Consider the following 19,881-nt stretch of genomic DNA (forward strand, 5'->3'; position numbering starts at 1 on the left):
GCGGGTAATCTCACCTAATCTGAGGTCGAGCGCCAAAAACACAGCGCGCCTGAAGGCTCGCGCACAACAGGACTTTTCAATTTACAAGATGTAGACCGCCAAGGTTAGTCAGGGGTCACCCCCTGACCCCTTGCCGGGCACCTCGTACTGAAGCTTATCCAGGAATAGAGGAAAATTGGAATACCAAGACTCAGAGGCCCAATTACCTTGTTCGCCAGCCAGCCTTGCGCCGGCCCAGGCTAGAGAATTGAACTCCAAAAACCCTCGTTCGCCCTGAATGCTTCGAGAGAGACTAATCTCATGTGTACAAAACTCAGAGGCCCAATTACCTTGTTCGCCAGCCAGCCTTGCGCCGGCCCAGGCTAGAGAATTGCATGGACACAAGACAGTCTCGTTCCCATCGAAAGGGGTTTGGCAAGGATGAAATCCAAGGACCAAGTTCCCCAATTCACTTAGGAACTTTTGTCGAGACAAAAACTGCCTCAACAGGCGGATGTAAACCACCAGCCTTTGCTGCTCATTTAAGACGACCGCTGTCGCGGAAGCCCAAGAACACACAGTTTCCATTCCCCGGACCCATGGTCACAAGAGGTTACCAACAAGAAAGTCAAGCCTTGCGCGAGACCCCTTGCCAGGCCCCTTGCACATGGCCACAGCATCACTACCGAAGTAGCGAGAGGCCGTGGGGTCATCCGAAAAACTTCCACCGCCAGGATAAAGTTACCGACCCTCAGACAGGTGTGACCCAGAAGAGATCCTGGGTCGCAATGTGCGTTCGAAACGTCGATGTTCGTGTGTCCTGCAGTTCACACTCTTTCGCGCAGCTAGCTGCGTTCTTCATCGACCCACGAGCCAAGTGATCCACCGTTCAGGGTTGTAAAAATTCTACAACAGCATTTCACGTATGCCGTGCAAGAAATTAAAGTTCGGTAAACAAACCGCATCGGGGGCCGCCCTGCCTCCTGTTTGGCCCCGTCAGCTGCGGTCACTCACCACAAAGCTGGGCGTGTTCATTCGAAAGCCTTTCCCTGCATCACAAGGAATAATCTTAGGCTGCCCATGAGTTTGTAGCCAAAAATCATGGCTACCAGTTTTTCATTGAAGGCCATCTTGAACAGAAAAGGATACTGGCCTACAAAGCAGCGAATTCTAGCTCTAGTCGCCCGACCCGAGCGTATTAAAGGCTTCTTGTGCTACTAACGTGTAAGCCTTGCTCCTCGGAGCCTTTTCAAGACTTCTCCCACAAAGCAGTCACAGCCTACTCGAGTCCTTGGAGGACAAGCTTCCGTTCTACCCCAGCACTCGACATCCGACACAAGCATTTTAAACGCTCCTGCTCCGATGGAATAAGTCTTACTCTCTTGGAGTCTTTTCAAGACTTCTTTTCAAACGGAATAAGCTTACTTGAGCCCTTGGACGTCGGAACTGGTTTATCATGTCATCTGACTGAGCATTTAAGACTCCTGCTCCGATGGAATAAGTCTTACTCTCTTGGAGTCTTTTCAAGACTTCTTTTCCACCGAAATAAGTCTACTCCAATCCTTTGATGACACACGGCCTGTGTCAACAGGTAGCCTACGCTACCCTCGCCGATGACAGTGGCTCCCGTTCTTGCTGCTCGCTTCCCAACTAAAGGGAAGACACGGCTCACCTTTCTCTCCCTCGCCTGTCAAGATCAGTGGCTCCCGTTCAACGGTGTCAATCTAACTGATACGACACACTAATAAGAAACTTTTGACATCAACCACCGCAGTGGTGATGAATTGATAATGATCCTTCCGCAGGTTCACATACGGAAACCTTGTTACGACTTTTACTTCCTCTAAATGATCAAGTTTGGCCATCTTTCCGACACGTCGGTACCACCGCAAGACGGAGGTGCCGGGTATCAGTCCGAAGGCCTCACTAAATCATTCAATCGGTAGTAGCGACGGGCGGTGTGTACAAAGGGCAGGGACGTAATCAACGCAAGCTTATGACTTGCGCTTACTGGGAATTCCTCGTTTATGGGACATAATTGCAAGCCCCAATCCCTAGCACGAAGGAGGTTCAGCGGGTTACCCGGACCTTTCGGTCAGGGAAGACACGTTGATTCCTTCAGTGTGGCGCGCGTGCGGCCCAGAACATCTAAGGGCATCACAGACCTGTTATTGCTCAATCTCGTGCTGCTAGAGGCAGCCTGTCCCTCTAAGAAGACATGAACGTTGGAAGGAAAGATTCCAACGCCTAGTTAGCAGGCTAGAGTCTCGTTCGTTATCGGAATTAACCAGACAAATCGCTCCACCAACTAAGAACGGCCATGCACCACCACCCACTGAATCAAGAAAGAGCTCTCAATCTGTCAATCCTTCCAGTGTCCGGGCCTGGTGAGGTTTCCCGTGTTGAGTCAAATTAAGCCGCAGGCCCCACTCCTGGTGGTGCCCTTCCGTCAATTCCTTTAAGTTTCAGCTTTGCAACCATACTTCCCCCGGAACCCAAAAGCTTTGGTTTCCCGGAAGCCGCCCGCCGAGTCATTGGAGGAACTTCGGCGGATTGCTGGCTGGCATCGTTTATGGTTAGAACTAGGGCGGTATCTGATCGCCTTCGAACCTCTAACTTTCGTTCTTGATTAATGAAAACATTCTTGGCAAATGCTTTCGCATCGGTTAGTCTTGCGACGATCCAAGAATTTCACCTCTAACGTCGCAATACTAATGCCCCCGTCTGTCCCTATTAATCATTACCTCGAGTTCCGAAAACCAACAAAATAGAACCGAGGTCCTATTCCATTATTCCATGCACCGAACATTCAGGCGACACGGCCTGCTTTGAGCACTCTAATTTGTTCAAAGTAAACGTGCCGGCCAATCAAGACACTCAATGAAGAGCACCGAGAAAGGAAAAACCGGCAGGACGTCCGGAACGATCAGTTAAACGCCGGGCGGCGAACCGATCGTCCGAGACCCAGATCCAACTACGAGCTTTTTAACCGCAACAACTTTAATATACGCTATCGGAGCTGGAATTACCGCGGCGGCTGGCACCAGACTTGCCCTCCGATAGATTCTCATTAAAGGATTTAAAGTGTATTCATTCCGATTACGGGGCCTCGGATGAGTCCCGTATCGTTATTTTTCGTCACTACCTCCCCGTGCCGGGAGTGGGTAATTTGCGCGCCTGCTGCCTTCCTTGGATGTGGTAGCCGTTTCTCAGGCTCCCTCTCCGGAATCGAACCCTGATTCCCCGTTACCCGTAACAACCATGGTAGGCGCAGAACCTACCATCGACAGTTGATAAGGCAGACATTTGAAAGATGCGTCGCCGGTACAGAGACCGTGCGATCAGCCCAAAGTTATTCAGAGTCACCAAGGTTTCGGACGGACGAACCGACCGATTGGTTTTAATCTAATAAAAGCATCCCTTCCATTGCTGGGCGGGATTCTAGTTGCATGTATTAGCTCTAGAATTACCACAGTTATCCAAGTAGGATAGGTACGATCTAAGGAACCATAACTGATTTAATGAGCCATTCGCGGTTTCACCTTGTTTTGGCTTGCACTGAGACATGCATGGCTTAATCTTTGAGACAAGCATATGACTACTGGCAGGATCAACCAGGGAATTGACCGACTAAAAAGCCGGAAAGTGTTGGACACAACCAACACAGCGTTCTAACAAAGGATAGGAAAGCTACACCCGACCAAGCATTTTAGACTTCTGTTCCGCTGGAATAAGCCTACTCTTGCGGTGACTAGCTCCCGTTAATACTGGCCGTGTGACAGCCGCCAAGAGCATATTAGACTCCCAATCCAATGGAACAAGCCTACTTGTATCCTTGGGTTACAACAGCTTCCTTCCACACTTTGCCGGTACATCCGACAGAGCAATTTTAAAGACTCCTCTTCCGCCAGAATAAGCCTACCTTTGTGGGGCCTGGCTCCCGTTAGAACTGGCCGTAAGGGTACCCACAAAAGCACATTTAGACTCCTCCTCCAGCGAAATAAGTCTACTCATGTCCTACGGATGACTGTGGCTTCCGTTTACATATAGCCGTTCACCCGACACAGCAAATTTTAAAGACTCCTTTTTCCACCGGAATAAGCCTACTTTTGTGGGGCCTGGCTCCCGTTAGAACTGGCCGTAAGGGTACCCACAAAAGCACATTTAGACTCCTGCTCCAGTGAAATATAAGTCTACTAGTGTCCTTGGATGACAGTGGCTTCCGTTCGACAAGTGATACACGCTCAAACTGGCGATGAGTCTATACCGTCCTTAACTTAAGGAAAATCGGTACTTAAATGCCACATGGAGAATAAAAAGTCACTTACAAAAAACAATGCTCCGCATAAGCCTTTGTAAGCTAGAAAGGACATGCTATCTGGCCTCATTCTCAAGAAGGACAAGTAAGCTCCCGTCAACTGGCCCAAACTCTAAAGCGAGGACAGCCCGTTCAAAGTCAATCGGCATCCCTCCTTAAGAGTACAAAACGGCTCACTTCTTAACCACACTGGCTCTTGCTCCTTCAAGTGAACTCTGGCTCCCTTCACTCTGGCATTATCTTTACACATAAATCGGACTCCTCCGATTTAACCGGTGAACCTAACCCGGGAACTAAGGAAACTGGGAATAAAGACTCAGAGGCCCAATTACCTTGTTCGCCAGCCAGCCTTGCGCCGGCTCAGGCTAGAGACTTTCTCCAACAATCCCTGTTGAGCCCGAAGGATCCTAAGACCACTCGTGTGTACAAAACTCAGAGGCCCAATTACCTTGTTCGCCAGCCAGCCTTGCGCCGGCCCAGGCTAGAGAATTGCATGGACACGAGAAACTCTCAGGACTCTTCTTTGTGGCTCCTCCCGGAATTAAGGAAACTCCGAAATGCAAAACTCAGAGGCCCAATTACCTTGTTCGCCAGCCAGCCTTGCGCCGGCCCAGGCTAGAGAATTGCACGGATTATTCCTGTTCACCCTAAACGCATCTGAGACACCTCGTGTGTATGAAACCCAGAGGCCCAATTACCTTGTTCGCCAGCCAGCCTTGCGCCGGCCCAGGCTAGGGAATCACATTGACACGAGAAAGATCTCGTCAGCGGTTTGTAGCGTGCAGAAACTGCTCCCGTTTGAACTGACAATCCCGACAGAGCAATATTAAAGACTTCTGGTCCATTGAAATAAAGCCTACTTTTGCGAGCCTTGCTCCCGTTAGGACTGGCCGTATGGCTGTGCACAAAAGCATATTAGACTCCTGCCTCAATGGAATTAGTCTACTCCTGTCCTTAAACGGATGACAGTTCTTCAAGCATAGCATGCTACCTTCCGCAACTTACAGGCGCGGAAATGCTGTGGAAACGAGGAGACAAGTCCTCACAAAGGTTTCATGGCCGGTCACCCGACACAGCAAATTTTAAAGACTCCTTCTCATCCGGAGTAAGCCTACTCTCGTGGGGCCTGGCTCCCGTTAGAACTGGCCGTAAGGTTGCCCACAAAAGCACGTTTAGACTTCTGCTCCAGTGAAATAAGTCTACTTGTGTCCTACGGATGACTGTGGCTTCCGTTCAAATATAGCCGTTCACCCGACACAGCAAATTTTAAAGACTTCTTCTCCACCGGAATAAGCCTACTCTTGTGGGGCCTGGCTCCCGTTAGAACTGGCCGTAAGGTTGCCCACAAAAGCACATTTAGACTCCTGCTCCAGTGAAATAAGTCTACTCGTGTCCTACGGATGACTGTGGCTTCCGTTCAAATATAGCCGTTCACCCGACACAGCAAATTTTAAAGACTCCTTCTCCACCGGAATAAGCCTACTCTTGTGGGGCCTGGCTCCCGTTAGAACTGGCCGTAAGGTTGCCCACAAAAGCACATTTAGACTCCTGCTCCAGTGAAATAAGTCTACTCGTGTCCTACGGATGACTGTGGCTTCCGTTCAAATATAGCCGTTCACCCGACACAGCAAATTTTAAAGACTCCTTCTCCACCGGAATAAGCCTACTCTTGTGGGGCCTGGCTCCCGTTAGAACTGGCCGTAAGGTTGCCCACAAAAGCACATTTAGACTCCTGCTCCAGTGAAATAAGTCTACTCGTGTCCTACGGATGACTGTGGCTTCCGTTCAAATATAGCCGTTCACCCGACACAGCAAATTTTAAAGACTCCTTCTCCACCGGAATAAGCCTACTCTTGTGGGGCCTGGCTCCCGTTAGAACTGGCCGTAAGGTTGCCCACAAAAGCACATTTAGACTCCTGCTCCAGTGAAATAAGTCTACTCGTGTCCTACGGATGACTGTGGCTTCCGTTCAAATATAGCCGTTCACCCGACACAGCAAATTTTAAAGACTCTTTCTCCACCGGAATAAGCCTACTCTTGTGGGGCCTGGCTCCCGTTAGAACTGGCCATAAGGTTGCCCACAAAAGCACATTTAGACTCCTGCTCCAGTGAAATAAGTCTACTCGTGTCCTACGGATGACTGTGGCTTCCGTTCACCCGACAGAGCAAATATTAAAAGACTTCTCATCCACCAGAATAAGCCTACTCTCGTGGGGCCTCGCACACGTTAGAACTGGCCGTATGGCTACCCACAAAAGCACATTTAGGCTCCTGCTCCAGTGATATAAGTCTTACTCGTGTCCTCTGGGTGTGACAGTAGCTTCCGTTCAAGTATTCTTCGCATTCAGCAACCGCACAAAGCGGCATCGGCCAGAAGTCAATTGCCCGAAGGCGTGATCGACAGGCTAGGCCTCGGGTTAAGAAGGATTGTCTCCTTCCCGTAAACGACAGGTACTTCCGTATGAGAGCCTACCTCACACATTCCCCATCGCCACGTGCCCTCTTAGAAACAGCCGTCCGACCAAGGTTTCTGACATTCTTTGTCAAAATACGAGGAAGTCTTTGGACAACATTAGGCGTGCTGGCAAACCCGCACTGCATGCCCTTTCATAGGTCCGCCCATGGACGCACATTTCTATGAAGCATTCCTCCCAGGCAGCAACAGGGTTTGCAACCTCCTCTACACCTTGACCGGCTAGGACGCCCGTGAATAGCATCCCAGGGTTCTTGCCTGCGGCTGATAAAATTCCTTTTGAGCCTACACTACCATCCGCCGATATTAGTCCGCCTTCAAAATTAACCAACATCAACAGCGATAGTGCGTTTAGACTCCCATAAAGAAACCAACCAGCCTGTGGCTTCCCTTCCCAATTTAGCCATTTCCGCCTCCTGCGAAGACTAGCTTTCTGTCTGTGGCCAGAAGTCAAGATTTCTCGACAGACTAGGCCGCGGAGAGAAAAAAGTAAGCCTCATTTAGAAAGCAATACCATTAGCGGTCTCTCCAACCTCCGTGAACAATTTAAAGGGAATGTTTATATAGGAGGCTTGTTCACTACCCTACCTCCTATAGTGTAGAGATTCCTCTCGATACTACACCTGTCTTGAAATTGCCGGCGTTGCGCAGCCTCGTTTTGACCATGACGGCGAATGCAGCCACGGTTGCCGTATACATCCCACGCAAGGGTGGGAAAACGTGATTTGACATCCAGTATATATATAAACCGTTACAGAATACGACACTCAAAACTTAACAACTTTTACACTCTCCTAACTTCTGGGAACAAATTGAAAGTATAAGCCAGCCTAACCTAAGTATATAGCAGGATTGCCCACTACCATACCTCCTATAGTGATGAGATTCCTCTCGATCGGACACCAGTCACGAAAATCACGGAATCTCAAAAATGACGGCAAACGAAGCCACAGTTGCCGCCATACTCAAAGGTTATGCTGGGTAAAAAGTTCTCTACGAAAAGGGCTGCTTTTCGCGCTCGGGTTACAAAATTAATGTAAAGAACAATCCAAAAACATGAATTAGGTCAAACTCATGTTAATTACAACCTCATAGAACAATTTCAAGCCAGGACTTAACAAAGTGTAAACGGGGCTGCTTCTGTACCCTAATCCCTATAATGTAGCGATTCCTCTCGATTGCACACCAGTCACGAAAAATCACAGAATGTCAAAAATGACGGCAAACGAAGCCACGGTTGCCGTCATATTCTAACGTTATGCTGGGTGAAAAGTCGCCAACAACAATGTTCACAGTTCCCGTCAGATTGCCCACTGTTCCCGAAATGTGGTTCATACATGCTGTCAACATGTTCAGGAAACCCCTCAGAGCGTTCAAAGTTGCACACACAATGCTTAATAGTTCCACTCAAATAGCTCACAGTTGCCGTCAGAATCCTCACAGTAGACGTCAAATTGCTCACACTTGCCGTCAGAGTGCTCATAGTTGCCGACTTTTCATTCATAGTCCCCGACATAAAAGTTTATAGTTCCCGACTAATGGCTCACAGTTGCCGTCAGAATCGTCACAAAAGGCGTCACAATGCTCACACTTGCCGTCAAAGCGCTCATAGTTGCCGACTATGTGTTCATAATTGCGGACATAGGCCTCACAGTTGCCGTCAAAACGCTCATAGTTGCCGAATTTTCGTTGATAATTCCGGACAATGGGCTCATAGTTAATCACATACTGGTTGGTGCTCATCTTCAAAATAAACACAGTTGCCTTCAGACTGTTCACACGTAATTTCAAAATGCTCACACTCGCTTACACGATGCTCATAGTTGCCGACTTTTAATTCATAATGCTGATAATGTAAGTTAAAGGGTTCATGGTTGCTCTCAAAAGTTTCACAGTTGCGGTCAGATTTTTCACAAAAGCCGTCATAATGCTCACATTAAAAAAAAAGTGCTCATAGTTGCCGACCAAGGCCTCACAGTTGCCGTCAAAACGCTCATAGTTGCCGACTTTTCGTTCATAATTGCCGACCAAGGCCTCACAATTGCCGTCGAAACGTTCATAGTTGCCGACCATTCGTTCATAATTGCCGACCAAGGCCTCACAGTTGCCATCAAAACGCTCATAGTTGGCGACTTTTCGTTCATAATTGCCGACCAAGGCCTCACAGTTGCCGTCAAAACGCTCATAGTTGCCGACCATTCGTTCATAATTGCCGACCAAGGCCTCACAGTTGCCGTCAAAACGCTCATAGTTGCCGACTATTCGTTCATAATTGCCGACCAAAGCCTCACAGTTGCCGTCAAAACGCTCATAGTTGCCGACTTTTCGTTCATAATTGCCGACGAAAGCCTCACAGTTGCCGTCAAAACGTTCATAGTTGCCGACTATTCGTTCATAATTGCCGACCAAAGCCTCACAGTTGCCGTCAAAACGCTCATAGTTGCCGACTTTTCGTTCATAATTGCCGACGAAAGCCTCACAGTTGCCGTCAAAACGTTCATAGTTGCCGACTATTCGTTCATAATTGCCGACCAAGGCCTCACAGTTGCCGTCAAAACGTTCATAGTTGCCGACTTTTCCTTCATAATTGCGTACAAAGGGCTCATAGTTGCCTACTTAATGGTTCCAGCTCATCTTCAAAATACTCATAGTTGCCTTCAGAATGTTCACACGTAGTTTCAAAATGCTCACATTCGCTTCCACGATGCTCATAGTTGCCTACTTTTCATTCATAATATCTAACATACTGCTGATAGTGTAAGTTAAATGGATCATGGTTGCTATCAAAAGGCTCACAGTTCCCGTCACATTATTTGCACAAGCCGTCAGAATGCTCACATTAAGAAAAAAAGTGCTCATAGTTGCCGACCATTCGTTCATAATTGCCGACCAAGGCCTCACAGTTGCCGTCAAAACGCTCATAGTTGCCGACTTTTTGTTCATAATTGCGTACAAAGGGCTCATAGTTGCCTACATAATGGTTCGTGCTCATCTTCAAAATACTCACAGTTGCCTTCAGAATGTTCAAACGTAATTTCAAAATGCTCACACTCGCTTCCATGATGCTCATAGTTGCTGACTTTTCATTCATAATATCTAACATATTGCTGATAGTGTAAGTTAAATGGTTCATGGTTGCTGTCAAAAGTCTCACAGTTGCGGTCAGATTTTTCACACAAGCCGTCATAATGCTCAAATTTTAAAAAAAGAGTGCTCATAGTTGCCGACCAAGGCCTCACAGTTGCCGTCAAAACGCTCATAGTTGCCGACTTTTTGTTCATAATTGCGTACAAAGGGCTCATAGTTGCCTACATAATGGTTCGTGATCATCTTCAAAATACTCACAGTGGCCTTCAGAATGTTCAAACGTACTTTCAAAATGCTCACACTCGCTTACACGATGCTCATAGTTGCCGACTTTTAATTCATAATACTGATAATGTAAGTTAAATGGTTCATGGTTGCTGTCAAAAGTCTCACAGTTGCGGTCAGATTTTTCACACAAGCCGTCATAATGCTCAAATTTTAAAAAAAGAGTGCTCATAGTTGCCGACCAAGGCCTCACAGTTGCCGTCAAAACGCTCATAGTTGCCGATTTTTCGTTCATAATTGCCGACGAAGGCCTCACAGTTGCCGTCAAAACGTTCATAGTTGCCGACTTTTCCTTCATAATTTCGTACAAAGGGCTCATAGTTGCCTACTTAATGGTTCCAGCTCATCTTCAAAATACTCATAGTTGCCTTCAGAATGTTCACACGTAGTTTCAAAATGCTCACATTCGCTTCCACGATGCTCATAGTTGCCGACTTTTCATTCATAATATCTAACATACTGCTGATAGTGTAAGTTAAATGGATCATGGTTGCTATCAAAAGGCTCACAGTTCCCGTCACATTATTTGCACAAGCCGTCAGAATGCTCACATTAAGAAAAAAAGTGCTCATAGTTGCCGACCATTCGTTCATAATTGCCGACCAAGGCCTCACAGTTGCCATCAAAACGCTCATAGTTGGCGACTTTTCGTTCATAATTGCCGACCAAGGCCTCACAGTTGCCGTCAAAACGCTCATAGTTGCCGACCATTCGTTCATAATTGCCGACCAAGGCCTCACAGTTGCCGTCAAAACGCTCATAGTTGCCGACTATTCGTTCATAATTGCCGACGAAAGCCTCACAGTTGCCGTCAAAACGTTCATAGTTGCCGACTATTCGTTCATAATTGCCGACCAAAGCCTCACAGTTGCCGTCAAAACGCTCATAGTTGCCGACTTTTCGTTCATAATTGCCGACGAAAGCCTCACAGTTGCCGTCAAAACGTTCATAGTTGCCGACTATTCGTTCATAATTGCCGACCAAGGCCTCACAGTTGCCGTCAAAACGTTCATAGTTGCCGACTTTTCCTTCATAATTGCGTACAAAGGGCTCATAGTTGCCTACTTAATGGTTCCAGCTCATCTTCAAAATACTCATAGTTGCCTTCAGAATGTTCACACGTAGTTTCAAAATGCTCACATTCGCTTCCACGATGCTCATAGTTGCCGACTTTTCATTCATAATATCTAACATACTGCTGATAGTGTAAGTTAAATGGATCATGGTTGCTATCAAAAGGCTCACAGTTCCCGTCACATGATTTGCACAAGCCGTCAGAATGCTCACATTAAGAAAAAAAGTGCTCATAGTTGCCGACCATTCGTTCATAATTGCCGACCAAGGCCTCACAGTTGCCGTCAAAACGCTCATAGTTGCCGACTTTTCGTTCATAATTGCGTACAAAGGGCTCATAGTTGCCTACATAATGTTTCGTGCTTATCTTCAAAATACTCACAGTTGCCTTCAGAATGTTCACACGTACTTTCAAAAAGTTCACACTCGCTCCCACGATGGTCATAGTTGCCGACTTTTTATTCATAATGCTGATAGTGTAAGTTACATGGTTGATGGTTGCTGTCAAAAGTCTCATAGTTGCGGTCAGATTCTTGACACAAGCCGTCAGAATGCTCACATTCAAAAAAAAAAAAAGGGCTCATAGTTGCCGACTATTTGCTCATAATTGCCGACCAACTCCTCACTGTTGCCGTCAAAACGCTCATAGTTGCCGACTTTTCGTTCATAATTGCGTACAAAGGGCTCATAGTTGCCTACTTAATGGTCCCAGCTCATCTTCAAAATACTCATAGTTGCCTTCAGAATGTTCACACGTAGTTTCAAAATGCTCACATTCGCTTCCACGATGCTCATAGTTGCCGACTTTTCATTCATAATATCTAACATACTGCTGATAGTGTAAGTTAATGGATCATGGTTGCCATCAAAAGGCTCACAGTTCCCGTCACATTATTTGCACAAGCCGTCAGAATGCTCACATTAAGAAAAAAAGTGCTCATAGTTGCCGACCATTCGTTCATAATTGCCGACCAAGGCCTCACAGTTGCCATCAAAACGCTCATAGTTGGCGACTTTTCGTTCATAATTGCCGACCAAGGCCTCACAGTTGCCGTCAAAACGCTCATAGTTGCCGACCATTCGTTCATAATTGCCGACCAAGGCCTCACAGTTGCCGTCAAAACGCTCATAGTTGCCGACTATTCGTTCATAATTGCCGACCAAAGCCTCACAGTTGCCGTCAAAACGCTCATAGTTGCCGACTTTTCCTTCATAATTGCGTACAAAGGGCTCATAGTTGCCTACTTAATGGTTCCAGCTCATTTTCAAAATACTCATAGTTGCCTTCAGAATGTTCACACGTAGTTTCAAAATGCTCACATTCGCTTCCACGATGCTCATAGTTGCCGACTTTTCATTCATAATATCTAACATACTGCTGATTGTGTAACTTAAGTGGTTCATGGTTGGTGTCAGAAGCCTCACAATTTCTGTCACAATGCTCACGCAAAACGTAAGAATTCTCACATTAAAAAAAAAAGTGCTCATAGTTGCCGACCATTCGTTCATAATTGCCGACCAAGGCCTTACAGTTGCCGTCAAAACGCTCATAGTTGCCGACTTTTTGTTCATAATTGCGTACAAAGGGCTCATAGTTGCCTACATAATGGTTCGTGCTCATCTTCAAAATACTCACAGTTGCCTTCAGAATGTTCAAACGTAATTTCAAAATGCTCACACTCGCTTCCATGATGCTCATAGTTGCTGACTTTTCATTCATAATATCTAACATATTGCTGATAGTGTAAGTTAAATGGTTGATGGTTGCTGTCAAAAGTCTCATAGTTGCGGTCAGATTCTTGACACAAGCCGTCAGAATGCTCACATTCAAAAAAAAAAGTGCTCATAGTTGCCGACTATTTGCTCATAATTGCCGACCAACTCCTCACAGTTGCCGTCAAAACGCTCATAGTTGCCGACTTTTCGTTCATAATTGCGTACAAAGGGCTAATAGTTGCCTACATAATGTTTCGTGCTTATCTTCAAAATACTCACAGTTGCCTTCAGAATGTTCACACGTACTTTCAAAAAGCTCACACTCGCTCCCACGATGGTCATAGTTGCCGACTTTTTATTCATAATGCTGATAGTGTAAGTTACATGGTTGATGGTTGCTGTCAAAAGTCTCATAGTTGCGGTCAGATTCTTGACACAAGCCGTCAGAATGCTCACATTCAAAAAAAAAAAAGTGCTCATAGTTGCAGACTATTTGCTCATAATTGCCGACCAACTCCTCACAGTTGCCGTCAAAACGCTCATAGTTGCCGACATTTCGTTCATAATTGCGGACAAAGGGCTCATAGTTGCCCACATACTGATTCGTGCTCATCCTAAAAATACTCACAGTTGCCTTCAGAATGTTCACACGTAGTTTCAAAATGCTCACACTCTCTTACACAATGCTCATAGTTGCCGACTTTTCATTCATAATGCTGATAGTGTAAGTTAAATGGTTCACAGTTGTTGTGAAAAGTCTCACAGTTGCGGCCAGGTTCTTCAGACAAGCCGTGATAATCCTCACATTAGAAAAAAAAAATGTGCTCATAGTTGCCGACTATTTGCTCATAATTGCCGACCAACTCCTCACAGTTGCCGTCAAAACGCTCATAGTTGCCGACTTTTTGTTCATAATTGCGGACAAAGGGCTCATAGTTTCCTACATAATGTTTCATGCTCATCCTCAGAATACACACAGCTGCCTTCAGAATGTTCACGCGTACTTTAAAAATGCTCACACTCGCTTCCACGATGCTCATAGTTGCCGACTTTTCATTCATAATATCTAACATACTGCTGATAGTGTAACTTAAATGGTTCACGGTTGGTGTCAAAAGCCTCACAGTTTCTGTCACAATGCTCACGCAAAACGTGATAATTCTCACATTAAAAAAAAAGTGCTCATAGTTGCCGACTATTCGTTCATAATTGCCGACCAAGGCCTCACAGTTGCCGTCAAAACGTTCATAGTTGCCGACTTTTCGTTCATAATTGCGGACAAAGGGCTCATATTTGCCTACATATTCGTTCGTGCCCATCTTCAAAATACTTACAGTTGCCTTCAGAATCTTCACACGTACTTTCAAAATGCTCACACTCGTTTCCACGATGCTCATAGTTGCCGACTTTTCATTCATAATATCTAACATACTGCTGATAGTGTAAGTTAAATGGTTCATGGTTGTTGTCGAAAGCCTCACAGTTTCCGTCAGATTCCTCACGCAAGCCGTCAGAATGTTCACATTTAAAAAAAAAAGTGCTCATAGTTGCCGACCATTCGTTCATAATTGCCGACCAAGGCCTCACAGTTGCATTCAAAACGCTCATAGTTGCCTAGTTTTCGTTCATAATTGCGGATATGGGGCTCACATTTGAAAACATAATTCTTCATGCTTATCTTGAAAATACTCGCAGTTTGCTCCAGAAAGTTCACACGTGCTTTCAAGGTGCTCACACTGGCTTTCACGCTGCTCATAGTTGCCGACTTTTCGTTCATAGTTGCCGACTTTTTGTTGATAATTGCAGTTATGGGGCTCACAATTGAAAACATAATTCTTCATGCTTATCTTGAAAATACTCGCAGTTTGCTTCAGAATGTTCACACGTGCTTTCAAAGTGCTCACACTAGTTCTCATGATGCTCATAGTTGCCGACTTTTTGTTCATAATTGCCGGCCAAGGCCTCACAGTTGCCGTGAACACGCTCATAGTTGCCGACTTTTCGTTCATAATTTTGGACATGGGCTCACACTTGCCGTCAGATGGTTCACGCTACAGCGGTACTTGGGCAATGAGTATTTCTTTATATGTACTAACATAGGTTAATTTCGAAGAAGAAGTTAGTTAAAAATATAGAATTATCAAATATACAAAAAAAAAGATATTCATATGTCATAAAATAATAAGGTTTTCAATATCTAGTTGGCAGGCAATCAGATAAATAATACATATATATATATATATAAAAATGGAGAGAAACCACGTAATGGAAACATTGTTATTTTGATGTGGCTCGTATGTATTATAAGAAAATAAGGAACCAAGGCTACAGCGAATTGTATTTTATCGTTGTAACACTAGCCGTCAAACTGCTCACACTTGCCGTCAAAATTCTTATACATGTCCTCAAAATTTATAAAATTACTAAATGTGGTAAGAAAAAAAAAAGCAACGAAGGCTTTACGTATACGACGCCTTTCACACCCGCAAATTATGAGGCACTTCCTGTAGAGTTATAATGGCCATATTTGACGAAACTGTAGCCTTTCGGGAGTAAGTCACAGGAAAATTTCCAAAAGTGAATATTTCGAATGTTTAGTTGGTCTAAAGGGGCGATGAAGATATTTCCCATGTTATTTAAATGGACGGTTTTGCGGACCTATAATCTGAAATTTTAGGTACTTTTAATAAAACTTTGAAATTCCGTATACTTGTACGTTTTCGTAAGTCTTACCTAGTTGGATATATATTTCCAAGTTTAGCGTGGTTTTATGCGGAACTCAAAAAATTTCCCATGTTATTTCTATGAAACACCTTTGACATCCCAAAATTATTGGGCACTTCCTGTAGGGCTACAATAACTAATTTCGACATGATTGTAGATTGTCGGGACTAACCAACAGGAAAATTGTCAAAAGTGAATATTTTTAACTTTTAAGAGGTCTAAAGAGGAAATGAAGAAATTCCCCATGTTATTTAAATGGGCCTTTATTTAGACTTGTAATCTCAAAGTTTAGTTACTTGTAATTGGAACACAAACGAGAAATTCGGTATTCTTGTACGTTTTCATTAGCGTTACCTAAGTAAATCAGTACAAAGTAAAAATTTTCAACTTTAGAGTGGTTTTATGGGGAATTGAAAAGTCTTTCTCATGTCATTTATATGGGACGTCTTCTGCACGCCAAAATGTTCGGTTAATTGTGGTAGGATTGCAATGATGAAATTTAGCATAATTGTAGGCTTTCCAGACTAAGCTACAGCAAAATTGCCAAAAGTGAATATTTTTAATGTTTAAGGGGTCTAAAGGAGGATGAAGAAATCCCCACGCTATTTAAATAGGCGTTTTCTTGGGATCCAAAATCTTATCTTTTAATTAGTTGAAATAGTAAAGTAAACTTGAAATTCCCTAGAATTGTGAGAATAAGAGGTGCAAGGGCGAAATACCTTCAAAAGGAGGGGCTTTGTGGGCGAAGCCACAAGCTAACCAAACTAAACTTTTGTTTGTCTTTTACCGAAGGTTTGAAAAGTTTTCGACTAAGAGAGGTGTAGCTGTGCACGAAGATGTGTTGACATTGTGCGGAAAAGTGGAAAGAAGAAAAATAGTGATAAGCGAAAAAAAATAATAATAATAACATAAATTTTATTTAATCATATACTTTACTCTTTCAATGGGTGAACAATAATAGAGCATGAAAGTAAATTAGAGTAAATTTATATTTCGCTCACACTTGAGGTCATTTTTATTCGAAACTAAGCTTTTGCACTACTATAAGGAAACTATTCAAAACTGAGAAGTGCAATTTCTACAACAAGTGTACCTGGATATTATGCGTTCGAGTACGTGTAAGGAATTATTGTATCTGCACTTTTCTACAAGAAAAGATACTCTAAATTGTTGTAGAAATTTGAAAATTTGACGGCAAACAGAGCCCACGCTTAACGTGAACACCGCCCGTGAGAGTACATAATTTGATATCTTTTTTTTTCTTTTCTTTCATTTTTTCTTTCTTTCCATTTTCTTTCTTTTTCTTTTCTTTTTTCTTCTTCTCAACAGAAAGAAAACTAGTGAAACTAGAGAAGAGAAATCTCTACCGAGAATGTACGAAAACATTTTTTTTTTTTTTATCGAAGTAGGTGGAAGGAATCATCGGATCAAAATGCTCAAAGTTGCCATGAGGATCCTCACACAAGCCGTCAAAATGCTCATAGTTGCCCACAATTCGTTCATAATTGCGGACATAGAGCTCACAGTTACCATGAGAAGGTTCACACTAGCCGCAAAATCCTCACACTTGCCGTCAAAACGATCATAGTTGCCGACTTTTCGTTCATATTTGCGGATATAGGGCTCATAGTTGAAAACATAATTTTTCATGCTTATCTTCAAAATACTCGCAGTTGGCTTCACAATGTTCACACGTGCTTCCAAAGTGCTCACACTCGCTTTCATGATGCTCATAGTTGCCGACTTTTTGTTCATAATTGCCGACCCAAGGCTCACAGTTGCCATCAAAACGCTCATAGTTGTCGACTTTTCGTTCATAATTGCGGATATAGAGCTCACAATTGAATACATAATTTTTCATGTTTATCTTGAAAATACTAGCAGTTGGCTTCAGAATGTTCACACGTACTTTCAGGGTGCTCACACTTGCCGTCAAAACGCTCATAGTTGCCGACTTTTCGTTCATAATTGCGGACATTGGGGTCAAAGTTGCCGACATTGTAGTTTATGTTTACCTTCCAAATACTCTCCGTTGCCTTGACAATTTTCACACTAACCCTGAAATTGCTAACACTCGCTCTCACAAGGCTCATAGTTGTCGACCTTTCATTCATAATATGAAATATACAGTTGATAGTGTAAGTTAAATGTTTCATGGTTGCTGTCAAAAGGCTCACAGTTGCCGTCAGATTCCTCACTCAAGCCGTCACCATGCTCACATTTACCAATAAAGTGCTCATAGTTGCCGACTATTTGTTCATAATTGCCGACCTATGGCTCACAGTTGCCGTCAAAACGCTCATAGTTGCCGACTTTTCGTTCATATTTGCGAATATAGGGCTCACAATTGAAAACATAATTTTTCATGCTTATCTTCAAAATACTCACAGTTGACTTCAGAATGTTCACAGGTGCTTCCAAAGTGCTCACACTCGCTTTCATGATGCTCATAGTTGCCGACTTTTCGTTCATATTTGCGAATATAGGGCTCACAATTGAAAACATAATTTTTCATGTTTATCTTCAAAATACTCGCATTTGGCTTCAGAATGTTCACAGGTGCTTCCAAAGTGCTCACACTCGCTTTCACGATGCTCATAGTTGCCGACTTTTGTTCATAATTGCCGACCCAGGGCTCACAGTTGCCGTCAAAACGCTCATAGTTGCCGACTTTTCGTTCATATTTGCGAATATAGGGCTCACAATTGAAAACATAATTTTTCATGCTTATCTTCAAAATACTCACAGTTGACTTCAGAATGTTCACAGGTGCTTCCAAAGTGCTCACACTCGCTTTCATGATGCTCATAGTTGCCGACTTTTGTTCATAATTGCCGACCCAGGGCTCACAGTTGCCGTCAAAACGCTCATAGTTGCCGACTTTTCGTTCATAATTGCGGACTTAAGTCTCATAGGTGGCAACATAATGGTTCATGGTTGCCGTCAATATGCCCAAAGTTGAACACGTATCTCCCATGGAAAACTTTAACCGCTTATCGCCATGAGAGCTCAAAATCCAGCCTAAAGTTGAAATTGAACGCTGTCAGCGGAATCAAAACCTGGAGGTTTTTTTTTTTTTTTTTTTTTTTTTTTTTACAAAGGAGCGTTCAATGGAATTCCGTAATATGAAATAAACTGAATATTCGTGTGAACGAGCATGAAAATTATGACCTCTTTTATGCGTGTACTTAAGGGATGAGCTAAGTGACTGATGACAGATATGTTGGAATGTGAATGTCGATGAACCGAATAACATATCGTTGTTAATTCACAGGTACAATTGAGACATGATATATCTTTTCAAACGTAGGCATTTTGTAAGCAGCACCGCAAATTTTGTCCGCGAAGACAGGCTTTGCTGTCCGCCAAGATGTGCGGACATTGTGAGGGAAAATGAAAAGAAGAAAAATAGTGATAAAAAGAAAAACAACATAAATTTTATTTCACCATATAATTTACTCTTTCAATGGGCGACCTATAATAGAGTAAGAAAGTAAATAAGAAGAATTTTACATTTTGCTCACACTTGTGGTCATTTTTATTCCAAATTAAGTTTTTGTACTATTGCAAGAAAACTATTCGTACCCGATTAATTTAATTTCTGCAAGACGTGAACCTACATACTTTACAGGGAAGTTCATAAAAAGAATTGTTGTATCGCCATATATATATAAAACTTTAAAATGTTACAGAAGGTTGAACATTTGACGGCAAACAGAGGCCACACTGACCGTCGAAAACTGCGAACGCAGCCGGCAGGTGTAGAGGAGAACACAAAATCATGTTCTTTCTCAATTGTAAAGAGACCGTAGAAGCTAGAATAGTGAAAGTTCTACACAAGACGTACTTAAACACAGTACATGCGACAACGTACAAACAGTTTGTATATACAAATTACTAACAGAGAAAATTCAGTTTCTCTTTTACCGGAGGGTTAAAATTTTGTCGGCGAAGACAGGTTTCGATTGCCGCAAAGATGTGTGGATACTGTGGTGGAAGGTGAGACGAGGAAAAATAATGATAAAAAGGAAAACAATATAAAATTTATTTAACTATATACTATTCTGCGTCAATGGGTGAACTATAAGAGAGTGAGAATGTAAATTGGAATACCATTACATTTCGCTCACCCTTGTGGTCAAGCTTGTTTGAAATTACGTTTCTACACTATTTTTGGGAAATTATTCAAACCAGAATAGTGCAATTTGCACAGAAAGTGTATGAA

General features: G+C 43.6%; 2 non-coding genes and 1 pseudogene across 2 annotated transcripts; all 3 read right to left on the minus strand.

The window, feature by feature from the left end:
* Window positions 1–28, minus strand: part of LOC145677507 (large subunit ribosomal RNA) — a 9,080-nt pseudogene extending 9,052 nt beyond the window's left edge.
* Window positions 29–724: 696 nt separating this feature from the next.
* On the minus strand, window positions 725–876 carry LOC145677508 (5.8S ribosomal RNA). The gene has a single exon (XR_014129852.1). It is a non-coding gene; the product is annotated as a 5.8S ribosomal RNA (ribosomal RNA).
* An 891-nt stretch (window positions 877–1,767) lies between these two features.
* Window positions 1,768–3,600, minus strand: LOC145677511 (small subunit ribosomal RNA). Its single transcript, XR_014129855.1, has one exon. It is a non-coding gene; the product is annotated as a small subunit ribosomal RNA (ribosomal RNA).
* Window positions 3,601–19,881: the final 16,281 nt, after the last annotated feature.

The sequence above is a fragment of the Thermobia domestica genome, unplaced genomic scaffold (genome assembly GCF_964235325.1).
Source record: "Thermobia domestica unplaced genomic scaffold, izTheDome1.hap1.1 HAP1_SCAFFOLD_962, whole genome shotgun sequence".
Taxonomy (NCBI): Eukaryota; Metazoa; Arthropoda; class Insecta; order Zygentoma; family Lepismatidae; genus Thermobia; species Thermobia domestica.